The sequence below is a fragment of the Ascidia mentula genome, assembly GCF_947561715.1.
Source record: "Ascidia mentula chromosome 3 unlocalized genomic scaffold, kaAscMent1.1 SUPER_3_unloc_2, whole genome shotgun sequence".
Taxonomy (NCBI): Eukaryota; Metazoa; Chordata; class Ascidiacea; order Phlebobranchia; family Ascidiidae; genus Ascidia; species Ascidia mentula.
This window is the reverse complement of record NW_028113726.1, coordinates 41,996-66,664: the sequence shown is the minus strand read 5'-3', so window position 1 is coordinate 66,664 and position 24,669 is coordinate 41,996. Positions and strand designations below refer to the sequence as shown.

General features: G+C 41.0%; 20 non-coding genes and 2 pseudogenes across 20 annotated transcripts; 21 read left to right on the top strand and 1 right to left on the bottom strand.

Moving 5' to 3' along the window:
- LOC145917052 (U1 spliceosomal RNA) lies at positions 1-164 on the top strand. Its single transcript, XR_014405117.1, has one exon. It is a non-coding gene; the product is annotated as a U1 spliceosomal RNA (small nuclear RNA).
- Positions 165-452: 288 nt separating this feature from the next.
- Positions 453-650, top strand: LOC145917116 (U2 spliceosomal RNA). The gene has a single exon (XR_014405177.1). It is a non-coding gene; the product is annotated as a U2 spliceosomal RNA (small nuclear RNA).
- Positions 651-914: 264 nt separating this feature from the next.
- On the top strand, positions 915-1,078 carry LOC145917051 (U1 spliceosomal RNA). The gene has a single exon (XR_014405116.1). It is a non-coding gene; the product is annotated as a U1 spliceosomal RNA (small nuclear RNA).
- Positions 1,079-1,366: 288 nt separating this feature from the next.
- Positions 1,367-1,564, top strand: LOC145917115 (U2 spliceosomal RNA). The gene has a single exon (XR_014405176.1). It is a non-coding gene; the product is annotated as a U2 spliceosomal RNA (small nuclear RNA).
- A 265-nt stretch (positions 1,565-1,829) lies between these two features.
- On the top strand, positions 1,830-1,993 carry LOC145917050 (U1 spliceosomal RNA). The gene has a single exon (XR_014405115.1). It is a non-coding gene; the product is annotated as a U1 spliceosomal RNA (small nuclear RNA).
- A 288-nt stretch (positions 1,994-2,281) lies between these two features.
- Positions 2,282-2,479, top strand: LOC145917114 (U2 spliceosomal RNA). Its single transcript, XR_014405175.1, has one exon. It is a non-coding gene; the product is annotated as a U2 spliceosomal RNA (small nuclear RNA).
- Positions 2,480-2,744: 265 nt separating this feature from the next.
- Positions 2,745-2,908, top strand: LOC145917165 (U1 spliceosomal RNA). Its single transcript, XR_014405221.1, has one exon. It is a non-coding gene; the product is annotated as a U1 spliceosomal RNA (small nuclear RNA).
- Positions 2,909-3,196: 288 nt separating this feature from the next.
- On the top strand, positions 3,197-3,394 carry LOC145917112 (U2 spliceosomal RNA). Its single transcript, XR_014405173.1, has one exon. It is a non-coding gene; the product is annotated as a U2 spliceosomal RNA (small nuclear RNA).
- A 265-nt stretch (positions 3,395-3,659) lies between these two features.
- Positions 3,660-3,823, top strand: LOC145917164 (U1 spliceosomal RNA). Its single transcript, XR_014405220.1, has one exon. It is a non-coding gene; the product is annotated as a U1 spliceosomal RNA (small nuclear RNA).
- Positions 3,824-4,111: 288 nt separating this feature from the next.
- LOC145917110 (U2 spliceosomal RNA) lies at positions 4,112-4,309 on the top strand. The gene has a single exon (XR_014405172.1). It is a non-coding gene; the product is annotated as a U2 spliceosomal RNA (small nuclear RNA).
- A 265-nt stretch (positions 4,310-4,574) lies between these two features.
- LOC145917163 (U1 spliceosomal RNA) lies at positions 4,575-4,738 on the top strand. Its single transcript, XR_014405219.1, has one exon. It is a non-coding gene; the product is annotated as a U1 spliceosomal RNA (small nuclear RNA).
- A 288-nt stretch (positions 4,739-5,026) lies between these two features.
- LOC145917109 (U2 spliceosomal RNA) lies at positions 5,027-5,224 on the top strand. The gene has a single exon (XR_014405171.1). It is a non-coding gene; the product is annotated as a U2 spliceosomal RNA (small nuclear RNA).
- A 265-nt stretch (positions 5,225-5,489) lies between these two features.
- LOC145917162 (U1 spliceosomal RNA) lies at positions 5,490-5,653 on the top strand. The gene has a single exon (XR_014405218.1). It is a non-coding gene; the product is annotated as a U1 spliceosomal RNA (small nuclear RNA).
- A 288-nt stretch (positions 5,654-5,941) lies between these two features.
- On the top strand, positions 5,942-6,139 carry LOC145917108 (U2 spliceosomal RNA). Its single transcript, XR_014405170.1, has one exon. It is a non-coding gene; the product is annotated as a U2 spliceosomal RNA (small nuclear RNA).
- A 265-nt stretch (positions 6,140-6,404) lies between these two features.
- On the top strand, positions 6,405-6,568 carry LOC145917161 (U1 spliceosomal RNA). The gene has a single exon (XR_014405217.1). It is a non-coding gene; the product is annotated as a U1 spliceosomal RNA (small nuclear RNA).
- A 288-nt stretch (positions 6,569-6,856) lies between these two features.
- LOC145917107 (U2 spliceosomal RNA) lies at positions 6,857-7,054 on the top strand. The gene has a single exon (XR_014405169.1). It is a non-coding gene; the product is annotated as a U2 spliceosomal RNA (small nuclear RNA).
- Positions 7,055-7,319: 265 nt separating this feature from the next.
- Positions 7,320-7,483, top strand: LOC145917158 (U1 spliceosomal RNA). Its single transcript, XR_014405215.1, has one exon. It is a non-coding gene; the product is annotated as a U1 spliceosomal RNA (small nuclear RNA).
- A 288-nt stretch (positions 7,484-7,771) lies between these two features.
- On the top strand, positions 7,772-7,969 carry LOC145917106 (U2 spliceosomal RNA). The gene has a single exon (XR_014405168.1). It is a non-coding gene; the product is annotated as a U2 spliceosomal RNA (small nuclear RNA).
- Positions 7,970-15,398: 7,429 nt separating this feature from the next.
- Positions 15,399-19,253, bottom strand: LOC145917048 (uncharacterized; annotated as a pseudogene).
- A 4,336-nt stretch (positions 19,254-23,589) lies between these two features.
- LOC145917054 (U1 spliceosomal RNA) lies at positions 23,590-23,726 on the top strand (annotated as a pseudogene).
- Positions 23,727-24,014: 288 nt separating this feature from the next.
- LOC145917105 (U2 spliceosomal RNA) lies at positions 24,015-24,212 on the top strand. The gene has a single exon (XR_014405167.1). It is a non-coding gene; the product is annotated as a U2 spliceosomal RNA (small nuclear RNA).
- Positions 24,213-24,477: 265 nt separating this feature from the next.
- LOC145917157 (U1 spliceosomal RNA) lies at positions 24,478-24,641 on the top strand. The gene has a single exon (XR_014405214.1). It is a non-coding gene; the product is annotated as a U1 spliceosomal RNA (small nuclear RNA).
- Positions 24,642-24,669: the final 28 nt, after the last annotated feature.

Genomic DNA, 24,669 nt, shown 5'->3' with positions numbered 1-24,669 from the left:
ATACTTACCTGACGGGGGCCTTCACCGTGATCAGGCCGGCGGTGGGCCCAGGGCGAGGCTTAGCCATTGCACTTAGGCTTAGCTGACCCTTGCGATTACCCCAAATGTGGGTAACTCGGCCGTACAATTTCTGCTAGTGGGGACTGCGTTCGCGCTATCCCCGTCTTTTACTAATCCTCTGATGTAGAGCAAAACGTAAGGTAGAAACGAAGTTTCTACGGGGGGGATTCGCCTGTTACGGTCAGGAGGAGTCGTGTCGGGGGTTGGGAGGTGGGTCATGGGTCCGTTTGTGACGTCATGTGGTGAACAAACTAATTTGAATGGCCTGCCAAAAACGGTAGGAAAAAAACCAGGAAATTTTTTTTTTTTTTTCATTTTTCACCGGAATAAAATTTGGCAGCAAATGCGAGACGGACTCTTCCGGACGTTGCGGACTCAGTGGATGTTGCGGCATCGCTTCTCGGCTCTTTAGAGCTAAGATCAAGTGTAGTATCTGTTCTTCTCAGTTTAATACCTGGGACGCAAGCGATTCGCTTGCATGTCTTTGTATTAACCTGATTTTTGGACAGGGGGCACGGTGCCGGAGCTTGCTTCGACCTGCCCACGGGTTGTCCTGGTATTGCACTACCTCCAGGCACGGCCCACATTCCCACACTGTGGGAATAACCATCTGTTAATCATTCGCAAAACAATTGCACGAAACAGCGGTGCATCCCATGAGTGCGTGTGTGTCGTCTGTATGCACACGCCAAGGAAAGAGAGGTAGAGAGGGAGGACGGGAGAGCAATTAATTTAACGGCACATTTGGTTGTTGTGCTTGTCGGAGACCAGATAAAACAAGCCGTGAAATGCACAATGCGGCAAACACAAGGACGGACGACAAAAATGCTACCTCTCAAGAAGCTGTGCAAAGCATACTTACCTGACGGGGGCCTTCACCGTGATCAGGCCGGCGGTGGGCCCAGGGCGAGGCTTAGCCATTGCACTTAGGCTTAGCTGACCCTTGCGATTACCCCAAATGTGGGTAACTCGGCCGTACAATTTCTGCTAGTGGGGACTGCGTTCGCGCTATCCCCGTCTTTTACTAATCCTCTGATGTAGAGCAAAACGTAAGGTAGAAACGAAGTTTCTACGGGGGGGATTCGCCTGTTACGGTCAGGAGGAGTCGTGTCGGGGGTTGGGAGGTGGGTCATGGGTCCGTTTGTGACGTCATGTGGTGAACAAACTAATTTGAATGGCCTGCCAAAAACGGTAGGAAAAAAACCAGGAAATTTTTTTTTTTTTTTCATTTTTCACCGGAATAAAATTTGGCAGCAAATGCGAGACGGACTCTTCCGGACGTTGCGGACTCAGTGGATGTTGCGGCATCGCTTCTCGGCTCTTTAGAGCTAAGATCAAGTGTAGTATCTGTTCTTCTCAGTTTAATACCTGGGACGCAAGCGATTCGCTTGCATGTCTTTGTATTAACCTGATTTTTGGACAGGGGGCACGGTGCCGGAGCTTGCTTCGACCTGCCCACGGGTTGTCCTGGTATTGCACTACCTCCAGGCACGGCCCACATTCCCACACATGTGGGAATAACCATCTGTTAATCATTCGCAAAACAATTGCACGAAACAGCGGTGCATCCCATGAGTGCGTGTGTGTCGTCTGTATGCACACGCCAAGGAAAGAGAGGTAGAGAGGGAGGACGGGAGAGCAATTAATTTAACGGCACATTTGGTTGTTGTGCTTGTCGGAGACCAGATAAAACAAGCCGTGAAATGCACAATGCGGCAAACACAAGGACGGACGACAAAAATGCTACCTCTCAAGAAGCTGTGCAAAGCATACTTACCTGACGGGGGCCTTCACCGTGATCAGGCCGGCGGTGGGCCCAGGGCGAGGCTTAGCCATTGCACTTAGGCTTAGCTGACCCTTGCGATTACCCCAAATGTGGGTAACTCGGCCGTACAATTTCTGCTAGTGGGGACTGCGTTCGCGCTATCCCCGTCTTTTACTAATCCTCTGATGTAGAGCAAAACGTAAGGTAGAAACGAAGTTTCTACGGGGGGGATTCGCCTGTTACGGTCAGGAGGAGTCGTGTCGGGGGTTGGGAGGTGGGTCATGGGTCCGTTTGTGACGTCATGTGGTGAACAAACTAATTTGAATGGCCTGCCAAAAACGGTAGGAAAAAAACCAGGAAATTTTTTTTTTTTTTTCATTTTTCACCGGAATAAAATTTGGCAGCAAATGCGAGACGGACTCTTCCGGACGTTGCGGACTCAGTGGATGTTGCGGCATCGCTTCTCGGCTCTTTAGAGCTAAGATCAAGTGTAGTATCTGTTCTTCTCAGTTTAATACCTGGGACGCAAGCGATTCGCTTGCATGTCTTTGTATTAACCTGATTTTTGGACAGGGGGCACGGTGCCGGAGCTTGCTTCGACCTGCCCACGGGTTGTCCTGGTATTGCACTACCTCCAGGCACGGCCCACATTCCCACACATGTGGGAATAACCATCTGTTAATCATTCGCAAAACAATTGCACGAAACAGCGGTGCATCCCATGAGTGCGTGTGTGTCGTCTGTATGCACACGCCAAGGAAAGAGAGGTAGAGAGGGAGGACGGGAGAGCAATTAATTTAACGGCACATTTGGTTGTTGTGCTTGTCGGAGACCAGATAAAACAAGCCGTGAAATGCACAATGCGGCAAACACAAGGACGGACGACAAAAATGCTACCTCTCAAGAAGCTGTGCAAAGCATACTTACCTGACGGGGGCCTTCACCGTGATCAGGCCGGCGGTGGGCCCAGGGCGAGGCTTAGCCATTGCACTTAGGCTTAGCTGACCCTTGCGATTACCCCAAATGTGGGTAACTCGGCCGTACAATTTCTGCTAGTGGGGACTGCGTTCGCGCTATCCCCGTCTTTTACTAATCCTCTGATGTAGAGCAAAACGTAAGGTAGAAACGAAGTTTCTACGGGGGGGATTCGCCTGTTACGGTCAGGAGGAGTCGTGTCGGGGGTTGGGAGGTGGGTCATGGGTCCGTTTGTGACGTCATGTGGTGAACAAACTAATTTGAATGGCCTGCCAAAAACGGTAGGAAAAAAACCAGGAAATTTTTTTTTTTTTTTCATTTTTCACCGGAATAAAATTTGGCAGCAAATGCGAGACGGACTCTTCCGGACGTTGCGGACTCAGTGGATGTTGCGGCATCGCTTCTCGGCTCTTTAGAGCTAAGATCAAGTGTAGTATCTGTTCTTCTCAGTTTAATACCTGGGACGCAAGCGATTCGCTTGCATGTCTTTGTATTAACCTGATTTTTGGACAGGGGGCACGGTGCCGGAGCTTGCTTCGACCTGCCCACGGGTTGTCCTGGTATTGCACTACCTCCAGGCACGGCCCACATTCCCACACATGTGGGAATAACCATCTGTTAATCATTCGCAAAACAATTGCACGAAACAGCGGTGCATCCCATGAGTGCGTGTGTGTCGTCTGTATGCACACGCCAAGGAAAGAGAGGTAGAGAGGGAGGACGGGAGAGCAATTAATTTAACGGCACATTTGGTTGTTGTGCTTGTCGGAGACCAGATAAAACAAGCCGTGAAATGCACAATGCGGCAAACACAAGGACGGACGACAAAAATGCTACCTCTCAAGAAGCTGTGCAAAGCATACTTACCTGACGGGGGCCTTCACCGTGATCAGGCCGGCGGTGGGCCCAGGGCGAGGCTTAGCCATTGCACTTAGGCTTAGCTGACCCTTGCGATTACCCCAAATGTGGGTAACTCGGCCGTACAATTTCTGCTAGTGGGGACTGCGTTCGCGCTATCCCCGTCTTTTACTAATCCTCTGATGTAGAGCAAAACGTAAGGTAGAAACGAAGTTTCTACGGGGGGGATTCGCCTGTTACGGTCAGGAGGAGTCGTGTCGGGGGTTGGGAGGTGGGTCATGGGTCCGTTTGTGACGTCATGTGGTGAACAAACTAATTTGAATGGCCTGCCAAAAACGGTAGGAAAAAAACCAGGAAATTTTTTTTTTTTTTTCATTTTTCACCGGAATAAAATTTGGCAGCAAATGCGAGACGGACTCTTCCGGACGTTGCGGACTCAGTGGATGTTGCGGCATCGCTTCTCGGCTCTTTAGAGCTAAGATCAAGTGTAGTATCTGTTCTTCTCAGTTTAATACCTGGGACGCAAGCGATTCGCTTGCATGTCTTTGTATTAACCTGATTTTTGGACAGGGGGCACGGTGCCGGAGCTTGCTTCGACCTGCCCACGGGTTGTCCTGGTATTGCACTACCTCCAGGCACGGCCCACATTCCCACACATGTGGGAATAACCATCTGTTAATCATTCGCAAAACAATTGCACGAAACAGCGGTGCATCCCATGAGTGCGTGTGTGTCGTCTGTATGCACACGCCAAGGAAAGAGAGGTAGAGAGGGAGGACGGGAGAGCAATTAATTTAACGGCACATTTGGTTGTTGTGCTTGTCGGAGACCAGATAAAACAAGCCGTGAAATGCACAATGCGGCAAACACAAGGACGGACGACAAAAATGCTACCTCTCAAGAAGCTGTGCAAAGCATACTTACCTGACGGGGGCCTTCACCGTGATCAGGCCGGCGGTGGGCCCAGGGCGAGGCTTAGCCATTGCACTTAGGCTTAGCTGACCCTTGCGATTACCCCAAATGTGGGTAACTCGGCCGTACAATTTCTGCTAGTGGGGACTGCGTTCGCGCTATCCCCGTCTTTTACTAATCCTCTGATGTAGAGCAAAACGTAAGGTAGAAACGAAGTTTCTACGGGGGGGATTCGCCTGTTACGGTCAGGAGGAGTCGTGTCGGGGGTTGGGAGGTGGGTCATGGGTCCGTTTGTGACGTCATGTGGTGAACAAACTAATTTGAATGGCCTGCCAAAAACGGTAGGAAAAAAACCAGGAAATTTTTTTTTTTTTTTCATTTTTCACCGGAATAAAATTTGGCAGCAAATGCGAGACGGACTCTTCCGGACGTTGCGGACTCAGTGGATGTTGCGGCATCGCTTCTCGGCTCTTTAGAGCTAAGATCAAGTGTAGTATCTGTTCTTCTCAGTTTAATACCTGGGACGCAAGCGATTCGCTTGCATGTCTTTGTATTAACCTGATTTTTGGACAGGGGGCACGGTGCCGGAGCTTGCTTCGACCTGCCCACGGGTTGTCCTGGTATTGCACTACCTCCAGGCACGGCCCACATTCCCACACATGTGGGAATAACCATCTGTTAATCATTCGCAAAACAATTGCACGAAACAGCGGTGCATCCCATGAGTGCGTGTGTGTCGTCTGTATGCACACGCCAAGGAAAGAGAGGTAGAGAGGGAGGACGGGAGAGCAATTAATTTAACGGCACATTTGGTTGTTGTGCTTGTCGGAGACCAGATAAAACAAGCCGTGAAATGCACAATGCGGCAAACACAAGGACGGACGACAAAAATGCTACCTCTCAAGAAGCTGTGCAAAGCATACTTACCTGACGGGGGCCTTCACCGTGATCAGGCCGGCGGTGGGCCCAGGGCGAGGCTTAGCCATTGCACTTAGGCTTAGCTGACCCTTGCGATTACCCCAAATGTGGGTAACTCGGCCGTACAATTTCTGCTAGTGGGGACTGCGTTCGCGCTATCCCCGTCTTTTACTAATCCTCTGATGTAGAGCAAAACGTAAGGTAGAAACGAAGTTTCTACGGGGGGGATTCGCCTGTTACGGTCAGGAGGAGTCGTGTCGGGGGTTGGGAGGTGGGTCATGGGTCCGTTTGTGACGTCATGTGGTGAACAAACTAATTTGAATGGCCTGCCAAAAACGGTAGGAAAAAAACCAGGAAATTTTTTTTTTTTTTTCATTTTTCACCGGAATAAAATTTGGCAGCAAATGCGAGACGGACTCTTCCGGACGTTGCGGACTCAGTGGATGTTGCGGCATCGCTTCTCGGCTCTTTAGAGCTAAGATCAAGTGTAGTATCTGTTCTTCTCAGTTTAATACCTGGGACGCAAGCGATTCGCTTGCATGTCTTTGTATTAACCTGATTTTTGGACAGGGGGCACGGTGCCGGAGCTTGCTTCGACCTGCCCACGGGTTGTCCTGGTATTGCACTACCTCCAGGCACGGCCCACATTCCCACACATGTGGGAATAACCATCTGTTAATCATTCGCAAAACAATTGCACGAAACAGCGGTGCATCCCATGAGTGCGTGTGTGTCGTCTGTATGCACACGCCAAGGAAAGAGAGGTAGAGAGGGAGGACGGGAGAGCAATTAATTTAACGGCACATTTGGTTGTTGTGCTTGTCGGAGACCAGATAAAACAAGCCGTGAAATGCACAATGCGGCAAACACAAGGACGGACGACAAAAATGCTACCTCTCAAGAAGCTGTGCAAAGCATACTTACCTGACGGGGGCCTTCACCGTGATCAGGCCGGCGGTGGGCCCAGGGCGAGGCTTAGCCATTGCACTTAGGCTTAGCTGACCCTTGCGATTACCCCAAATGTGGGTAACTCGGCCGTACAATTTCTGCTAGTGGGGACTGCGTTCGCGCTATCCCCGTCTTTTACTAATCCTCTGATGTAGAGCAAAACGTAAGGTAGAAACGAAGTTTCTACGGGGGGGATTCGCCTGTTACGGTCAGGAGGAGTCGTGTCGGGGGTTGGGAGGTGGGTCATGGGTCCGTTTGTGACGTCATGTGGTGAACAAACTAATTTGAATGGCCTGCCAAAAACGGTAGGAAAAAAACCAGGAAATTTTTTTTTTTTTTTCATTTTTCACCGGAATAAAATTTGGCAGCAAATGCGAGACGGACTCTTCCGGACGTTGCGGACTCAGTGGATGTTGCGGCATCGCTTCTCGGCTCTTTAGAGCTAAGATCAAGTGTAGTATCTGTTCTTCTCAGTTTAATACCTGGGACGCAAGCGATTCGCTTGCATGTCTTTGTATTAACCTGATTTTTGGACAGGGGGCACGGTGCCGGAGCTTGCTTCGACCTGCCCACGGGTTGTCCTGGTATTGCACTACCTCCAGGCACGGCCCACATTCCCACACATGTGGGAATAACCATCTGTTAATCATTCGCAAAACAATTGCACGAAACAGCGGTGCATCCCATGAGTGCGTGTGTGTCGTCTGTATGCACACGCCAAGGAAAGAGAGGTAGAGAGGGAGGACGGGAGAGCAATTAATTTAACGGCACATTTGGTTGTTGTGCTTGTCGGAGACCAGATAAAACAAGCCGTGAAATGCACAATGCGGCAAACACAAGGACGGACGACAAAAATGCTACCTCTCAAGAAGCTGTGCAAAGCATACTTACCTGACGGGGGCCTTCACCGTGATCAGGCCGGCGGTGGGCCCAGGGCGAGGCTTAGCCATTGCACTTAGGCTTAGCTGACCCTTGCGATTACCCCAAATGTGGGTAACTCGGCCGTACAATTTCTGCTAGTGGGGACTGCGTTCGCGCTATCCCCGTCTTTTACTAATCCTCTGATGTAGAGCAAAACGTAAGGTAGAAACGAAGTTTCTACGGGGGGGATTCGCCTGTTACGGTCAGGAGGAGTCGTGTCGGGGGTTGGGAGGTGGGTCATGGGTCCGTTTGTGACGTCATGTGGTGAACAAACTAATTTGAATGGCCTGCCAAAAACGGTAGGAAAAAAACCAGGAAATTTTTTTTTTTTTTTCATTTTTCACCGGAATAAAATTTGGCAGCAAATGCGAGACGGACTCTTCCGGACGTTGCGGACTCAGTGGATGTTGCGGCATCGCTTCTCGGCTCTTTAGAGCTAAGATCAAGTGTAGTATCTGTTCTTCTCAGTTTAATACCTGGGACGCAAGCGATTCGCTTGCATGTCTTTGTATTAACCTGATTTTTGGACAGGGGGCACGGTGCCGGAGCTTGCTTCGACCTGCCCACGGGTTGTCCTGGTATTGCACTACCTCCAGGCACGGCCCACATTCCCACACATGTGGGAATAACCATCTGTTAATCATTCGCAAAACAATTGCACGAAACAGCGGTGCATCCCATGAGTGCGTGTGTGTCGTCTGTATGCACACGCCAAGGAAAGAGAGGTAGAGAGGGAGGACGGGAGAGCAATTAATTTAACGGCACATTTGGTTGTTGTGCTTGTCGGAGACCAGATAAAACAAGCCGTGAAATGCACAATGCGGCAAACACAAGGACGGACGACAAAAATGCTACCTCTCAAGAAGCTGTGCAAAGCATACTTACCTGACGGGGGCCTTCACTGGTTCCACTCGCGGTCAATTTCAGGCAGTATCAAAACCTTGCATGCGTGTCGTTTGTGTTTGCATGTGCACCATTGTTTCGTGTTATCCACCTTTCGCGCGCAGTAAATCCTAGTTGAGATTACCTAACAACTTTTTGTGCAAGTGTACGTCAGTCTAACACAGCCTTAAGACAGAGGTTAGACCTCTTTTCCTTGTTAAACTGCAGAGCTCCTCACAGAGGTTACGTGCCTTTTTTTGGCACTCCTCCGCGTGGAACTATTACTTTGTGTAGTGAGAGATTTCGCGACCGCAGGAACGCAGCAAAGAGCTGCAAACTCCTGAGAGCGCCGATCTCCCTCACAACAATTGTGCTCTGATTGCCTCCACTGTATAGGTGCCTCCGGCGCTCCTGCTCATTAAGAGCAATTAAGAACGCCGGCCTAGCACCCGCAGGGAAGCAATTAACAATTAAAGTCGTTAACTCCTGTATAAATTGTACCGTAACTCTTTGATATTTCCCCGATCTCTTTAATCGGAGCAAAAACCACACAACAAACGCAAATATGTTGCAAACGAACTATCTTGTTGAGGAAAGGTCCGTCTATCTGAAGATACTTAACTATGACCACTACCCATTAGAAACCTTCATCAGCCTTTTTGAATGTTATCTGGAAAAATATAAGGACGGGCTCATGGGTGTCACAACCATAAATAAAACACAGTCAACTTTCAAGATAACTTATTCCAACCTAGACTTTGCTAAAGAGACCAGGAAAAACATTTTGAAAGACCTAAAGGAGCCAACCCCTTTCGACGTCACAGAAAATTATGCGATAATCATCCAGGCCTCCAACCCACCAAAACCCAGAACGCAACTAACTTTAAACCCAGTACCTATAGAAATGGAGAAATCCCACTTCGAAAAAGTGGTAAACGATCTTAACTGGGGAACATATATAGAACACAGGTTTCTGACTCACAAAAACCACAAAAACCTATACAACGGGTATGTCCATTTGATACTGGAAGACTTCCAAGAAGCAAACGTCAAGTGCATCACGAAAATATTTGGACATAACGTCCAAATTGCTAAACCAGGCGAATCCTTTGGCCCTGCTTGCTCCATGTGCAACCAACGCGGCCATTGGGCGTCACAATGCCCAAAAAAGAATATCTGCCCCATATGCGGCGAAAGGGGACATAGGGGCAAATGGTGCCCAGAGGCTTCCAAGATCAGTAAAACTTACAACCAGACAAAACCTTCGTACGATGACGTATTCCCACCCTTTCCCAAAAAATCGACCCCCATAGGGAAAGGAATAACAACCAAGGTCCAAGATTTATCCCCAATACTAAACCAAATTCATATCCACGAAAACAAGATGGAAAAATTAAACCGACCACAAAAACTACCATCACAACTAGAGGAAGAAGAAGAAAATGGAACTGATGAAGAGAAAGAAAACGCAGATCAAGAAAGAATAGAAGAAGATGAGAAAATAGAAGAACCGGCAAAATCAACCCACTCGGGAGAGCTACAAATTAATACAGATTCGGAAAACACGACCTATGAAACCCCCAAAAACGCCCAAAATCTCCAGCCCCAGGTCATCCTATCCCCTTGTAGGATACAGTTCAACAAAGAAAATCCAATGACCCCAACCCGTTCTCCACTACTTACAAAAAAAGCTGTAGAAAAACAAGCAAAAATTATAGAAAATAAATTCAACTTTGGTTATACGGATCAAGAAAAGAAAAGGAAAAAGAAAGACCAAACCCTCACATCGTCGACCTCCAGTTCGGGCTCGGCAAAGAACAGAAGGAAAAAAGACAAACGAAGATAGTCGCTCAAATTATTTTTACTTTCACAATTTCTACTTTCTTTAAATAGCTAAAAAACCAAACCTGTAATGACTAAACTCCACCCGATATGACTCCAGAATTTCTGACAATCATCTCTATAAATATCAACGGGCTCGAAAGAAATATAGAAAACGTAAAAAAAATAACACAAAACGAAAACGCGGCAATTGTACTAATACAGGAAACACACCAATATAAGTTTGCTAAATTAGAAAAATGGGCAAATAAACAAAAATTTTGTATCTATCATAATGCCATCGCGGACCCAAAAATAGGGAAACGCATTCACGCAGGAACGGCCATCATAACCAAAAACATACCACAAGATGAAATAAAACACGAGATAGTTGCAGAAAATCGAATAAATAAAATAATCTTAGAATTAACAAATGAAGAGAACGTAGAGAAATACACTATTTACAATGTATACCTTAAATCCGGAAGTAGCCAACTGGCAGTAACGCACCGAACTCAACTTTTACATATACTTGCAAAAGACCTGCAGATAACGAAACCAAATGAAAAAATAGTGATAGGAGGAGATTTTAATATGACTTATAACCAAATAGATACAATTGCGACGCAAAGTAAAACACGTCCAGACCAAAACTCTTGGATGGACATGAGGGAAACCTATAGTTTAGAAGATTCTTTTCGATTTCTCTTTCCCAACAAAAAAGCTTTTACGCATATCACCGCTAAATCTGCTACTAGAATTGACAGAATATACTGCAACACACCGATTTTAAGTAAAATAAAAGCTTTCAAACATATACCAATACACTTCTCTGATCACAACCTTGCTCCTAGTATATATATTAAAATTACGGAAAACTATATTTGGGGAAACCCCCACTGGAAACTGAATACTAGCGGTTATCACACTTACACCTCCTCCGAAAGTCAGACGCATTACTGACGCAAACCTTGTTTGTGCGGTCACAATGGGTGTTGTCATGCGTCGGTTAGCGTCGTGCGTCAGTGTTTCCATATGATCTCTATTTTCAAAGCGGTAAGTTGGGTATTATTTGTTTGTAGTATGGAATAAATTTTTCTTATTTACTGAAAAGTTGTTAACAATAAATTCAAAAGGGATATTTAAAAGGGTTAGTTTTGTAAAATTGCCGCAGCCAACATTTCTATGCGCTATGTAGTGTACACGTGTAGGATTGTAAAGCAGAGGGCCCCTTTTTGCTTACGTGCTTGTTTTTTCAGGAATTGTTTATTCGCTTTTACTTAATGTGCTAGTGACGAACCTCACAAATTTATATATTTATATATTTTTCAGAAATGGAAATAAACATTTCAAACTCCCAGTTCATTTTCCACGGGGTGGAAGTAGGCCCCACGCCTACACCATTGGTAACATATGTAATATTGTATAGTTTTTATTTGTAACTGTTTGCTTGTTTACATGTGACTGCTTTCAACGTTACAGCAGAATGAAGGACTTTCAACGTAAGTTCTTTTTGTCTTAAATTTTAGATTTGATTAACCCACTGCCTATTATTATAGTTGGCTGCCCAGGCACTCCTTCGAGGAGTTAAAGAGGTATGTAGTGTTTTTTGTGCCATAAAGGGAAATTGGGACCCTGCAGTAGCAATTTCCTAAATTGCAGTATATAAGTTTGCCTAGTTACAATGAATATGATAATTAATGTTGTTTCTTGTGCAGAGAAGGGAAGATAAGGCCAGAGGCTATGTAAGTAAATAATGCATTATTCACATATTACTGCTACAAAACGTGCAGTGCATAAAAAAAATATTGATTTTGCAGATGGCTGAATAAGAAGGATTTTTTTCAAAGGGTAAATTAAATTTTTATTGCTGGATTCTTATTTGGAAACATTTCCACAGGAACAAATTAAAACATAGTGTAGCTTAAAAATAAAAGAAGTATTATATTTAAATATACTTGTTGCACCATTCCTCATTCAAACTACTTTATACAATCGGCTATTACATGATGTTAGCAATAATTTTATAGAACGCAAACATGAGAGGAAGGGTAAGTTGCAATTATGTTGTAATGTAAGTCATGTTGAAGTATTTGTAGTTGCTTAAGGTTTTGTGTTGCAGGGCAGGGGCAGAGGCTTTACTCAACAAGTAAGTGGCAATATTTAGCTTTCGTGTGTGTTTTGTCATACTTATCACAAAAATGTTTTAGGGTCGAAGCTCCCAACTACGTGTAAGTATTGATATCCTTAAGATCTTTTACAACCCATTAGTATTTATTTTTTTTAATTTATTGAACACATTTCTTATTTCCATTTGAAACTCTAAATTTGTTTTATTTTTGCATATCTTCACAGCAGAGAAGTCCATCTGTTAGAGTAAGTATCATTAAACTACATTAAATTATTTCTATTGGAAATTCTAAATCTGTTTTATTTTTGCATATCTTCACAACAGAGAAGCCCGTCTGTTAGAGTAAGTGTCATTAAACTACATTAAATTATTTCCATTGGAAACTCTAAATTTGTTTTATTTTTGCATATCTTCACAACAGAGAAGCCCGTCTGTTAGAGTAAGTGTCATTAAACTACATCAAATTATTTCCATTGGAAACTCTAAATCTGTTTTATTTTTGCATATCTTCACAGTCTAGGAGCCCGTCTGTTAGAGTAAGTGTCATTAAACTACATTCAATTATTTCCATTGGAAACTCTAAATCTGTTTTATTTTTGCATATCTTCACAACAGAGAAGCCCGTCTGTTAGAGTAAGTGTCATTAAACTACATTAAATTATTTCCATTGGAAACTCTAAATTTGTTTTATTTTTGCATATCTTCACAACAGAGAAGCCCGTCTGTTAGAGTAAGTGTCATTAAACTACATTAAATTATTTCTATTGGAAACTCTAAATTTGTTTTATTTTTGCATATCTTAACAACAGAGAAGCCCGTCTGTTAGAGTAAGTGTCATTAAACTATATTAAATTATTTCCATTGGAAACTCTAAATCTGTTTTATTTTTGCATATCTTCACAGTCTAGGAGCCCGTCTGTTAGAGTAAGTGTCATTAAACTACATTAAATTATTTCCATTGGAAACTCTAAATCTGTTTTATTTTGCATATCTTCACAACAGAGAAGCCCGTCTGTTAGAGTAAGTGTCATTAAACTACATTAAATTATTTCCATTGGAAACTCTAAATTTGTTTTATTTTTTCATATCTTCACAACAGAGAAGCCCGTCTGTTAGAGTAAGTGTCATTAAACTATATTAAATTATTTCCATTGGAAACTCTAAATCTGTTTTATTTTTGCATATCTTCACAGTCTAGGAGCCCGTCTGTTAGAGTAAGTGGCATTAAACTACATTAAATTATTTCCATTGGAAACTCTAAATCTGTTTTATTTTGCATATCTTCACAACAGAGAAGCCCGTCTGTTAGAGTAAGTGTCATTAAACTACATTAAATTATTTCCATTGGAAACTCTAAATTTGTTTTATTTTTGCATATCTTCACAACAGAGAAGCCCGTCTGTTAGAGTAAGTGTCATTAAACTATATTAAATTATTTCCATTGGAAACTCTAAATCTGTTTTATTTTTGCATATCTTCACAGTCTAGGAGCCCGTCTGTTAGAGTAAGTGGCATTAAACTACATTAAATTATTTCCATTGGAAACTCTAAATCTGTTTTATTTTGCATATCTTCACAACAGAGAAGCCCGTCTGTTAGAGTAAGTGTCATTAAACTACATTAAATTATTTCCATTGGAAACTCTAAATTTGTTTTATTTTTGCATATCTTCACAACAGAGAAGCCCGTCTGTTAGAGTAAGTGTCATTAAACTATATTAAATTATTTCCATTGGAAACTCTAAATCTGTTTTATTTTTGCATATCTTCACAGTCTAGGAGCCCGTCTGTTAGAGTAAGTGTCATTAAACTACATTAAATTATTTCCATTGGAAACTCTAAATCTGTTTTATTTTGCATATCTTCACAACAGAGAAGCCCGTCTGTTAGAGTAAGTGTCATTAAACTACATTAAATTATTTCCATTGGAAACTCTAAATTTGTTTTATTTTTTCATATCTTCACAACAGAGAAGCCCGTCTGTTAGAGTAAGTGTCATTAAACTATATTAAATTATTTCCATTGGAAACTCTAAATCTGTTTTATTTTTGCATATCTTCACAGTCTAGGAGCCCGTCTGTTAGAGTAAGTGTCATTAAACTACATTAAATTATTTCCATTGGAAACTCTAAATCTGTTTTATTTTGCATATCTTCACAACAGAGAAGCCCGTCTGTTAGAGTAAGTGTCATTAAACTACATTAAATTATTTCCATTGGAAACTCTAAATTTGTTATATTTTTGCATATCTTCACAGTCAAGGAGCCCTTCGGGTCCCAGGCCAAAACGTGTAAGTAATGACCCCTTTTTTTGACAATTGTGGTGGTTAAACTTATGTACGTGTTTTGCAGGCGAGAAGTCTTTAACGTGAGTGGAATGAGTTTTCACAAAACCGTTTTTTTAAACAATGTTTTTTTCTTGCCAGGTCTGCAAAATAAAATTCATTTCGTTTTATTTGTGACTGTTTTAACAAGTTAAAAAAGTCAAAATTAAAGTGCATATGATACGGTCATAACAACTTTGTGTAAAACTAAAGGTACATCGACAACAAACATATATACAAAGTTTTTTAGGTCTACGTTAACTAAAACATGTATAACTGCATAAAAAGTAGCGGCGACCAAAAATCATAAATATCATTACATGAAATGTGACGGTTTATAATGGACGAAAGTGTAAAAGAACAAGAGAAACAAAATGTGGTCACTATAAATAGTTTCAAACGACCAGCACGAGTCATACAGACAACTACGTAGATGAACAATACACACAAGAAATAAAATGGCATGGGCATTGATAAAGGAACTGGAGAGATATACTTTACTTTATAGTCAAACAAGAAAGTTCCAACCACACCCCAGAGGCCTTTCTTATGTGGTCGCTGACCGTTTTGGTAACCCAGACGCCTCGCCAATAGCCATATGAAACTGGGAAGAAATATCACTCTGCGGAAGTGTTACACCTCTCAGAAAGAGCCTGATTGGTCAAGTTTACCATCACTCATTGAGTGTTACACCGTTTAGGTCAAAGCCCAAATGGTACGGTATGAAATTCACCCCGCAGAAGTGTTACACCTCTCAGAAAGAGCCTGATCGGTCAGTTTTTTTGTCACACAATAAAACCCGATAAAATATACAATAATTAGTGCAAATTGCTTTTGTACAATGATAATAAAATTCTTAATTGGCAAAATTTCAGTCATGTCAATTTACAATGTGCATGCAAATCGTTTATCCTCTTCTGCTTCCTTCTGTGATAAACCCACACATTTCATGTGAAACCATTGACCACATCGAGTGCACTCAACCCAAAGAGTGTTCATGGGTTCGTCCTCTTTAGCTTCACATGCTTTACAGGTGTCTTTATCATTTGTGCCTTCGAGGCATTTGCCAGCAATTACTTTGAAGATTTCGGTTCGATAATTATATGTGCAAACATTCTGCTGAAGACTTTTGTCTGTTGCTAGCCATTTGGCATACATACAAGTCATAACTCCACAGCTTGATCCATCCAACTGTTGTGTTCTCTGTGGAGTTTCTATAGTGGTAATATTCCAACCAAATTTGGTTGTTAAAAGATAATTCACCATATCTTGTGCAGTCCGGACATTGTTGTCAGTTTCTACATCAGGCATTGTCAAAGGGTCTATATAAAGCATTTTGCGGTTGGAGATGTCAATGACAAGTAAAACCCAATGAAACCCGGAAGGATTCCATGGTATAAAAATCTTTTGTTTAACCTTTAAATTAACCCCTTCCCAAACTTTTTTGATTGAAGCTTTCCTCTGTAATGTTTGAGCCACAGTAGAACAAACATATATGATGTGTTGGTGCTTGTTAGTTAATTGCCATAGGTAGCTGTTGATAACTTCATCATAAAGCCAACCGACATTGAATCTGCTGTCATGCCTTTTAAGTTCACATACTTCAGCTGGCAGCAATGCATCATCCAGAGATTTCAACTCCAACAAAGAAATTGAATGAGATCCATTTTTTAAAATTTTATTGGAAGGTTTAAAGCCCTTAATATGAGCTGTGATGCTTTGTGTCACCAATGACTTTGTGTTCTCTACTCTTTCCATAAAATCATCATTAGAAGATTCATTTTTGTGACAAGCCTTCTGTGGTGTCCTTTGTTTTACATTTTTCTTGACCAAAGGAAACAAGGTGGTTACTTGATGCAGTGGTCGCATAAGGTTGGCAAACTGCCCAACTCGTGAAGAAAATGGGTTTGGCTTTGGTCGCTTGCGAGGCAACTCATCATGAAAACCCTTTTCAGGAAATGTAGGCTTTCGTTTTCTCCTCAAAGACTTCAGCTCAGGGGTTTGAGTAATTCTAAACCCGGAATCATATGAACATGCTTCAGAAAACTTGGCAATAACTGCATTGACATCAGAAATGCCTTCATCCAAAACCTGCTTGGAGCGGACATCATAGGAGAGGTCCATCAAATGTTTCACCAAATCAATAAACTGTTGGTGGCTTTGTTTACGGCCGCTGGTTTTGTCACTTGCAATGTTTTCAGGTTTGTTGAGAATTGATTGGTGGGCACAAGAAAAATTGATTTCTTCATTCTCAGTCACAGAATTTGAAACCGATTCGACTGAAAGTTTGTTTACAACAGCAGGATCCAAAACCATGTAAACAGAGTTGCTGTACCATTCTGGCAGACTATGCCATCCCACATCTGCATACTTGTCAAATATTGCAAACATATGCTTGCATGGTAAAAAATTTCGCAAAAAGTCATGACATGTGCATTTGGGAAAATCCCTATCGTTACCAAATTTTACAGAGTATATTTCAGAAGTTGAGCTGCTTACTACAGTAAACAGGCCTTTTTTTTTACATATTAAACTTGCCTGAATGTTTGCAGATTCTCCAATACGCTTGATGCAATGTTTCACCAATTTTCTTGGACGATTTTGAAGAAAATTGGGAACATCTGCGTTGTAACTTCTGTAATCTCCAGATGATCTCATGTTTTCTTGCTTGTACCTTTATATGATGTAATTATATTGATTTCGCTTGCCACTTCCACTTGAAAGTAACCAAAATTTGGTTGTAGGAAACTTACTTCTCATATGCATTTGGAAGGAATTCTTTGTGCAAGATTGTGATTAAGCCAGATAATGATTTATCTGTCCTGAATCGAACATGACATTCTTTCAAAACTCGGTTTTGTCTTTCAACACCATTGTTGGTACGAATCAAAACCTTTAACTGGTCTGCTCGATAGAGCCACATCCATCTCTAAAAAATATTGCACTACCTGCAAAAATCTAAGAACATACATATATTTAATTATAAAACCTCTTTTTCCTTAAGCCAAACATTTGTGAAGTATTTTTGCAGTTTCACATTGTTTATCCACACAGAGCTGGACTGAAATAGATGTAATGCTCTGTCGCAGCTTTCCTCACATTCAGCATTAGCAATTCCTCTCATAAATGATAAAACTTCATCCTTGTCTGGGCCTACTTGATTTTCAGACTTTTTTACCCATCTTTCCCATGCCTGTTCGCGATGAAAATCGCAAATAAGGACACGGACATCTAGAAAAATTGCAACAAAATATATGGCATGTTTATATTATGCACACTTTGTACCTGCAAAAATACTTTCAATGGCGTGAATCTCTGCATCACATTTGTCGACCATAAAAAATGATGGGTTCCATTCAGGAGTCCATTCTTTTAATATGGTCAGTGCTTCTTCAATGTCTAATTGTCGTTCATTCTGAGTTATGAAGCTAGCCACCACTTGGTAGCCAACATTTGTCTTTACACAGAGAAAAAACAGGGGAAGCGCATATTTGGATGTCTTGTAGGTAGCATCCATCAGACAAATGTCTTGGCCGTAACGCAGAAGCAATCTTCGCTGCCAGGCAAACTGATGGATAAACAGCATGGTTTGTTCGGATTGAATGACTGGTGCTGTTTCTCCATCAACTACTTCAGGTTCAACGTTTGCAGCATACGGCCGGAAATATATGTTGTCATCAGCATCTCCTGCCTTCACCCATTCATCCACCAACCCCTGGACATTGCTTTGATCAATTTTTGCGAATCTGTGTTTACAAAATGCCCGGTAATAATGACTTTGAATGTCCTTTTTCGTTGGATAAAATCTCCTGTTTGAAGTAGATGGTGGGGTATCATTTTTGAAAAGTTCATGGGTGACATAATGTTTTAGGCTTCTCAGAATTTCTTCAATACTGCCCACACCTTCTGTAACCAATTGATCAATTCTGGCAATTAGTCTTTGATCAACAGGTTGAAGGAATCCTGCAGCCTTAACAAAAAAGATTTATTTCCAGAAAAATAACTTGTTTTTCATAGAAAACTTACTTCCCCTAAAACATGACCTGTATGGTCGTCCTCCTTGGGGAAGCAAACACTTGCAGTTTGTTCCTTTATTAAGTGCTTGTCATTGTTTTGCAGCAAATCTTTTATAACAACACTTGTCTTTTTCAGTTTGGATGCACATTTTGAGACCAACTAAACATTTGTTGTCAAAATAACAATAAAATAAAGCAATTTACTTCCAGCAGTCAACAAAAACCTCAAACTGTGGGAACTTAATAATTTTCTGAATTACAATCTTCGCCTCGCAATTTTTTTTTTTTGTTCCTTGAATACACAAATGCTTTCTGCAAGGATTTGGGTGATCTTGTAACTAAAAAGGGATAGCATTGTTTAACCTTTTTTAATATAAAGTCACATATATACTTGTATAGGAATTGCAGCATGACGTCTTTCGTTTTTTATTTTGTTACGATCCTTTGAATGCTGACATTCCAAGACCGTAGTTTGTAAAATGATGTAAGGGGTGCAGGAGCTTTTGTCCCAATTCAAACGGCTTTTTGATATATCTGCAAACATACAACAACAAGGGTTATAAAATAATTTGCACCAGAAAACTGTCCTACTGCTCTGAAAAGAAAACTAAATGAAAAAATACTTTACTGCTATCTTCATACCAAATGATCTCTTTCGCAATGTAATGAACTTAGTCATTGTAGAAATTTCAAATTTCTGAACTAAATCCTTTGCTTGTTCCATTGAACATACCCACTACAAATTTGGCTGAATTTAGCATGAAAATTTTTTGACATATTAACTGAACTAGTCAACACCAACAACCTGCAAATCTTGCTCATTTTTCTTCTGTGCTGGTTCCGATGTATTTGGCTAAAATATGTAAATATGCTCCATGTTTTGTGTTAAGCTAAACCATCTACTCACCATTTTACTTAAATTAGTGTCTGGTGTGAACTTGTTCTTCACAATGTTCAAAAAACATCTTGCTTCCTGTGAAACACCTGTACTTTTGACATCAAGGCTTTTTCTAATTTCTTTACTTGCCTTTTCGAGGGTATACTTTGAATGCTTATTCTATACAAAGTTGTTGGCAACTGTAGATAACCAATGACAGCATGTATACATATATATTACCATGCTTTCAAACTTTGGAAAAACCAAAACATCACAGATAGTTATCACATACTGACAAATATTGCCCCTGTTAAAATGCCAAATTGATTCAAAGCATTCGGACTGGGTAATAATATATGGAATGCCAGCATCATTCCAGTGCACAGAGCTGTTACATGAATCTTTAAAAATGAAACTCATTGACAAAAACAGTGTGAGGTGGAGTTTCAAACAGAAAGTAGAATTTAACTCACCGTGTGATTTAATTGAAGACGGCTTTAAGGTTAGATGAAGTGATTTTTCAAAATTGAGTAATGTATTTTTTGCATCATAATTGGACTCATACCACTGTCAAAGAAAAGCAAAAATGTGAGCAATTTATTATCTGCAGTTTTCTTTTGGGAAACAAGCTATCATTTTGGACTTAGTCAATGAAGTTTCCTTTTTAAAAATGGGTAATATTTAAATTTTCAAATAAACCAACCTTTTCCACAGTATTTGAATTTGTAAAATCAATCTCGGAAATTGATACTCCATCACAGCTTCTAAAGAAACATTATACCATTTAAATAGGAGTTACAGCACACCTGTACAACCTACCGTGTATCACTAACACCTTCAGAAATTAGTAATCGCCTCGGTATTGGCACGCAATGTCTAAATCGCCGAGACTTACTAACGTCAATAATGTCCTTCAACATACTCAAACTTTTCCCACAAAAAAACATGTTTCTAGTACAAAATCTGTTAAATCTGCACAAGAATCTGAACAAACAGTTAAATCTGCACAAGAATCTAAACAAACAGTTAAACAAACAGGAACCCGTTGGGTCGCACAGCATGCCTTCTGCTCTTCCCACGTGCACAGTTTTTCCGCGAAATAGAAATCACATGGAAGCACTGACGCATGACAATGACGCACGATGCTAACCGAAGCATGACAACACCTATTGTGACCGCACAAACAAGGTTTGCGTCAGTTATGCGTCTGACTTTCGGAGGAGGTGTAAGTGTGATAACCAATACTAGCCACCTCAATGAGGAAGGATACACGGCCAAAATAAAAAATGTGATACTCCAACACCAAGAAAACAAAAATAATTTCGGAAATACAGATGAATACTGGCAAAAACTGAAAAAGAAAATAAAAAACAGCTCAATTGCTTATGCGAAAGAAAAGAAAGAAAAAGAACTTGAAGAACATGCGAACAATCAAAAAGAAATGAACAACTTCATGGAAAACCTAAACAAAGACAACCTAGAACTGAACCTTCGATATCTCGAAGTAAAGAAGAAAATAAAAACCGCAGATCAAAAGAAATGTGCTGGTGCCAAAATTAGAGCCAGAATAAAAGAAAGAACAAAAGAAGAGAAACCGGATAAAGCCTTTTTCAAAATAGAAAATAAGAAACAAGAAAATAACGCAATTCGTGCACTAAACATAAAGGGCAACATCTCAACGGACAGAGAGGAAATAATTACTGAGATAACAAATTTTTACACCAACCTCTGGGGAAGGGCAAAAAGAACGGACGAAAAAGAACAAGACTTCTTCTTACAAGATCTGAAAACAAAAGAAATAGACACACAAGACTTTAGCCCATACCTGAGTGAAAAAGAACTAGAAAGCTCAATGAAAGAAATGAACAAAAATGCAGCCCCGGGGCTTGATGGTTTACCGGTGGAATTTTACCAACATTTCTGGCACAGCTTAAAACAAGACTTTCACGAACACGTCACAAACATATTTTTGCGAGAACAATTAGACACAGACATGAAAAACTCGATAATAAAACTTATACCAAAAAATAAAGATAAAACACAAATCAAAAACTATAGACCGATTTCGCTCCTAAACGCAGACTACAAAATAATTAGTAAAAGCATCGCAAAACGGGTACAACATGAACTAAACGAAAAAATCTCTCTCGAGCAGAAATGTGGATTGAACAAACGACAGATCCAACATATCCACTACAATATAAACGCCGCGATAGAAATTGCCCGAACCTATAATCAAGAACTCGCGATTTTCTTAACAGATATCGAAAAAGCATTTGACACTGTCGACCACAACTTCCTATATAAAACACTTGAAAAACTAAAAATCAACAAAGACACAATCAAATGGATAAAAATCATATATAGGAATATAACAAGCCAAATAATTATTAACGGAGCCTTATCAGAAAAAATTGAAATTAAAAATGGAGTAAGACAAGGGTGTAGTTTAAGCATGCTCTTATACTGTGTTATAAATGAAAATCTGACGCAAAAAATCAATAAGTGTAATGAAATAACTGGCTTTAAATATCGGAAGATTATGTTAAAAATCCAACAATATGCAGACGATACAACTTTTTTCGTCTCAAACATCGAGACAATTAACGAAATTTTCAAAATACTCGAAAAATTTGAAAAGGCCTCGGGCCAAAAAATTAACCAGTCGAAAACTGAGATATTGTGTATTTCGAATGCAATGAAGTGTAAAATAGGAATAAAATTTCCTCTTTACTACAAACCCGAGGTTAAAATACTGGGAATACAATACAAACAACACGGAAATAACATGAGCTTAAATTGGAACAAGATAATTGAACACACTCGAAGAATAATATGTAGCCACGAAAAACGAAACCTATCAATCTTTGGAAAAATAACAATAATTAACACATTGATAATACCGAAAATCCTGTTTATTGCACGAACGTCGGAACCCACAGAAAATATAATAAAAACTTTAAATACACAGCTATTTAACTTCCTGTGGTACCCTAAAACCATCGAACCGATAAAACGAAATAAACTAATAGCAAATTACAAACAAGGCGGAATTAAAATGCCAGACATATCTAACAAAATACAAGCAACTCATATGGAAAAACTACGAGACATGCGAAACAGCGATACAATAGACGAAATTTGGAAAAGTTGGGGACAATACAACCTAGGAATACATATGAGAAAAATTAAATCAGCTTTCTACAATAATGCGACACCAAAAGCATGGAACCCAAATAAAGAATGGAGAAAAATCATAAACACTTATCAAACACTAAATGAACAAAACAACGACATAAACTGGAAAAAAGCAAAACTGAGGCACTTTTATTTCGAACTCATAAAGGCAAAACAAATAATATCGAACCCGTCAGATAATATTAATTTCAATTGGATCAACGTACTGTACAGAAACAAAAAACACAAACAAATATTTACAAACGACGAAAGAGAAAAGGCATACCTCACAGCACACAATGGTTTTAAATGGGGAAAATTTAAACAAAAAAACAATATGTACCAACTAAAAAACGGTAGAGCAAGATTAAACTTCTGCAAATTTTGCAAAACAAATAGCGATGAGATAACGCACCTCCTCACACAATGCCAAACAACAGAAAACATAATTCTAAAGTTAAAGAAACACATCATCACAGAATACGGAATAAAAACACGCTTCGATCCACAGGAAATTATGTATAATATTTTTGACGAAAACGAACCTATTTTAAGTGTAAAAGCCCAAGCCTTTTTCAAGACAACTATAATAAAGGAAAAACAAAAGTTAGATTATAACAATACATATTTTGAAGATACAAATGAAACAATCAACAAAATACTATACCGAATCATAACAAAATTGAAAAACCACATAAACTTACACGGGATTGCGAGAGAGTAAAGAGGAAATTAATATTTCGCGAAATGAATATTAATGACGATTGTAAGTGAATATTGAATGTGAAAACATAACGTAACCAATAATGGCACAATTATTTCCTTTGTCCGTTTTTCGCCCTGTCGCTTTGCGCCTTGCTTAGACGGCAGTGATGAAAACCGTGACATCTATATTTGATTTTAGATATCACACGCTCTGAGCCGTGAGAGAAAAAAAAAAATATAAAAAAAAAAAAAAAAAAAAAAAAAAAAAAAAAAAAAAAAAAAAAAAAAAAAAAAAAAAAAAAAAAAAGGCCGGCGGTGGGCCCAGGGCGAGGCTTAGCCATTGCACTTAGGCTTAGCTGACCCTTGCGATTACCCCAAATGTGGGTAACTCGGCCGTACAATTTCTGCTAGTGGGGACTGCGTTCGCGCTATCCCCGTCTTTTACTAATCCTCTGATGTAGAGCAAAACGTAAGGTAGAAACGAAGTTTCTACGGGGGGGATTCGCCTGTTACGGTCAGGAGGAGTCGTGTCGGGGGTTGGGAGGTGGGTCATGGGTCCGTTTGTGACGTCATGTGGTGAACAAACTAATTTGAATGGCCTGCCAAAAACGGTAGGAAAAAAACAAGGAAATTTTTTTTTTTTTTTCATTTTTCACCGGAATAAAATTTGGCAGCAAATGCGAGACGGACTCTTCCGGACGTTGCGGACTCAGTGGATGTTGCGGCATCGCTTCTCGGCTCTTTAGAGCTAAGATCAAGTGTAGTATCTGTTCTTCTCAGTTTAATACCTGGGACGCAAGCGATTCGCTTGCATGTCTTTGTATTAACCTGATTTTTGGACAGGGGGCACGGTGCCGGAGCTTGCTTCGACCTGCCCACGGGTTGTCCTGGTATTGCACTACCTCCAGGCACGGCCCACATTCCCACACATGTGGGAATAACCATCTGTTAATCATTCGCAAAACAATTGCACGAAACAGCGGTGCATCCCATGAGTGCGTGTGTGTCGTCTGTATGCACACGCCAAGGAAAGAGAGGTAGAGAGGGAGGACGGGAGAGCAATTAATTTAACGGCACATTTGGTTGTTGTGCTTGTCGGAGACCAGATAAAACAAGCCGTGAAATGCACAATGCGGCAAACACAAGGACGGACGACAAAAATGCTACCTCTCAAGAAGCTGTGCAAAGCATACTTACCTGACGGGGGCCTTCACCGTGATCAGGCCGGCGGTGGGCCCAGGGCGAGGCTTAGCCATTGCACTTAGGCTTAGCTGACCCTTGCGATTACCCCAAATGTGGGTAACTCGGCCGTACAATTTCTGCTAGTGGGGACTGCGTTCGCGCTATCCCCGTCTTTTACTAATCCTCTGATGTAGAGCAA